General features: G+C 44.4%; 1 long non-coding RNA gene across 1 annotated transcript; it reads right to left on the bottom strand.

Moving 5' to 3' along the window:
- Positions 1-264: 264 nt before the first annotated feature.
- LOC118353674 (uncharacterized) lies at positions 265-1,800 on the bottom strand. Its single transcript, XR_004812966.2, has 3 exons — positions 1,712-1,800; positions 823-969; positions 265-345 (listed from the first exon to the last, which is right to left on the bottom strand). It is a non-coding gene; the product is annotated as an uncharacterized LOC118353674 (long non-coding RNA).
- Positions 1,801-3,365: the final 1,565 nt, after the last annotated feature.

The raw sequence follows: 3,365 nt of genomic DNA, 5'->3' as shown, positions 1-3,365 counted from the left end.
AAGCATATGTCAAGTTCTTGGCCTCCTGGCAGAGAAGATTCCAATGTTTTGTTTTTTTGGGTAAGATTAAACACCTATTTACATAAGGCAGTAGAGAGGGGAGCTTAAAGCCTCATAAAGAATCAAACATTGATCAAAACTGCTGACTGGAGTTTCTTATAGACAGCTGTTGGAGACAAAAGTAGGCTGCACAGTTAGTTTAAGGTAATTGATCACTGTAACACCAACCCTGAAATCTCAATGGATTAACATAATAAAAGTTTAATGTGATCTGCAGGGATAGGGATTCTCTGTTTCCTGCTGTCATTCAGTGATCCAGCTTCATCCATCTTGTAATGCCAGCAACTTTACCACAGGTCCAAAAATTGCAAGGGAAGAGGAGGACAGTGTGAGGAAGGCACATCTAATATTAACTATCTCAATTTGTAAGTGACAGCTATCATTTCTGCTCACTTCCTATTGCCACAGAAAACTATCACGTGACCTAATTTTGATGGAAGAACACTGGGAAATGTAGTCCCTAGCTGGGCAGCTGGTTCCCAGCAGAACTTTAAACTATGGAAGGGAAGAACACATTTTTAGTGGACAGTTGGCTATCTGCCACAACCCACTGGATTTTCCCTGTTGATATAACTACTTGCTGCTGTAAGTTTGAAGTTGAGGTTCTTATAAGTGATTAGAGATAACCTGGAACAATTGAGCCTACATTTTAGGACCAAAATCAGGTTTTCATGGTTGAGGCAGAAATAGCTATGGAGACATATATGGAATGGTTGGCAGCTACACCATGGACAGTGTGGGTTAGGAACCCTTAAGCCTTACCTTAGATGAGGAAAAATCTCCCAATCTGAAGGTGCCCCAGGTTTGAACCAGCTGAGTTATGGGCTACACAGTACTGTGTGGCTTCTCCAAGACCCTCTGGAATAGATTCCCAGCAAGTTCAGAGTCTATTCCCCAAGACAAATGGGGCTGCAGATAAATGTAAAAATAGAGAGAGACCCATCACTATCATTTCATGGGAAATATCTGGCCCAAGTAGAGTGGCCACTACTGGCTATCTATCCAACATCCCCTTCTCTACAACATGTTTTTCCTAACCAGGTCTGACTGCACTGATCTGGTAGTGGAAGTAGTGGGTATGAATGGTACTATGGGGTAGAGGCTGGTTCATGAAGGGGAAGGAGCTATGCTCTTGGGTTGGGGTTTCATTAGATCTGGTGTGAGTGAAGTGGGATGTTAACAAAGGCAGAGTATAACAAAGATTGCTGAGATAGTATGGTCAGGATTGATGGTTGAGCGGTTACAAGTTGGAAAATAAGAAAAAGCATTGGAGCCAAAGGATGAGGTAAAGTTGGAAGCAGGAGGATAAACAATGAAGAATTTAGCCTGAAAAATGGAAGGTAGGACAAGGTGGGGTGTGAGGCCTGAGTGAAGGTGAGTCATTCCAGGCTAAGGTTGAGCACAGATTATTAGTTTCAGTGTCCCACTTAGAGGCTTCTGTGAGATTAGAGCAATGCCTTGCTGTGTAGCAAGTTTCAGGGGCTGACCACAGCAGTGTGGTATGCAATAGTGTAATAGTGTTGTAGGCTGGAGCCTGAGAGGACTCTGAAAACCTCTATAAACACAAAAATCAAATCCAGTCCACAACTACTGAATGATTGCTGTAGCAATAGATGGGAGGAGGCAGTAGTGACTGACAGTTTGAAAATACCCTGCTGTTTGGGGTGGCATTCTCCAGATAGATCCAGAAGCCAAAGGGAGACAAGTAGTTTTCCTTCCAGTGTTCTAACAGCTCTAGCATGGTCACATGACCCAAAGACAGCCAATCAGATTCTTCCACTGATGTCAAGAGATTATTTGTGATGGCTATATCAGAACCCAGAATGCTGGGTTGCTGGCACAGGGATAAGTGTTCAGGGTTGGCAATGTTAGTGATGGCATGTAGCAGTCTGGTGTTAAGGGAGGCTCTTGGCTAGACCTCATCTCCCTTGTTTAATGATTAGATCCCAATCTTATAGATGATTCTGTGAGTTATATTTCCCCCACATGAGGAACTTAGCTAGAACTGTTTCTGGTGTGTATAATCCAGAACTCTGACTGATATGATATCTGGTCTGCTCAAGATGCATAAGATCGAGTCCTGGCCCTCATGGAGCTTGCAGTCTAACTTCTGCTTTGAATACTTTTTGGAACAGGGGATCCCTGGGTGGCTCAGCGATTTGGCGCCTGCCTTCGGCCCAGGGCATAATCCTGAGGTCCCAAGATCGAGTCCCACATCGGGCTCCCTGCATGGGGCCTGCTTCTCCCTCTGCCTGTGTCTCTGCCTCTCTCTCTCTCTCTCTCTCTCTCTCTCTCTCTCTCTGTCTCTCATGAATAAATAAATAAAATCTTTTAAAAAAAGAATACTTTTGGAACAAAGCATGTGATAAAGAGCTAAATATAGTCTGGATGAGGAGACAGACAAGTGACAAGTGATGAAGTGATTTAGGAACAGTTCAAGATGAGAGTAAAGAAATAGGAAGTAACTGAATATTTAGTGAATTCTCCAAATGCCACCATCTGTAGCAGCTCAGGGCAGAGACGTCAGGAGGCTGATAAGAACAGGGAAGTGATGAGATGGGAATCTCAGCTAGGTCTTGGAAGCTGGGAAGGTTTGGGGGAAGCAGAAGAGATGCACTAGGAGGCTGCCTGCTCCCCCAGAAATACAGGCCATGCTGGTAGTCAGGAAGCAGTGACACCCAGAATCATCCTTGATGGTTCTCTAGTCCTTCCCATAACACTCGTATACACAGTATCTCTTTTAGGCCTCACAATACCATTGTAAGGGAGGTGGGACAAGGCTTTTAACTATTCCCTCTTCCCAGATGCAGGAATCAAGATTCAAATGAGCCAAGTAATTTGTCTAAAGTCACAGAACCATAGAGCCACAGCATGAGAAGTAAACATTCAATATGTTTCAACAACATCCCAATGAATGAGCTAAACCCATGCTCTATTTGCATACCTCTAGTATAGGTGTTCCTTATTTCCCTCTTTGTCAGCTCAGACTTCCAGAAAGTTCTTCCTTGTGTTGAATTGAAATGTATGTCCTATTAACTGACCAGTACCATAGAACTAACCCACAGCAGAGTAAGGACTAGAACTCATGTCCCTTGACTCTAAATCTAGGCCCTGCCCTTTCAATTGTCCCTCACTACAAACTGCTTATAGCCTTGTCCCCTCCCTCTTGCCCCTCTTCCTACCTAGATTGTGGATAACAGCTGGCTCTTGCCAGGGGGTGGTAAGTGGGAAAGACCAGAAGTTGGTAGGGCAGGCGTGCAGTGGAAGTGAGATGGCCAGCAGGGTGGCCTGGCCTCTGGTTGGCT

This window comes from Canis lupus, chromosome X (assembly GCF_003254725.2).
Source record: "Canis lupus dingo isolate Sandy chromosome X, ASM325472v2, whole genome shotgun sequence".
In the NCBI taxonomy this organism is placed as follows: Eukaryota; Metazoa; Chordata; class Mammalia; order Carnivora; family Canidae; genus Canis; species Canis lupus.
The sequence above is the reverse complement of the archived record's forward strand: the minus strand, read 5'-3'. Positions and strand labels throughout refer to the sequence as shown.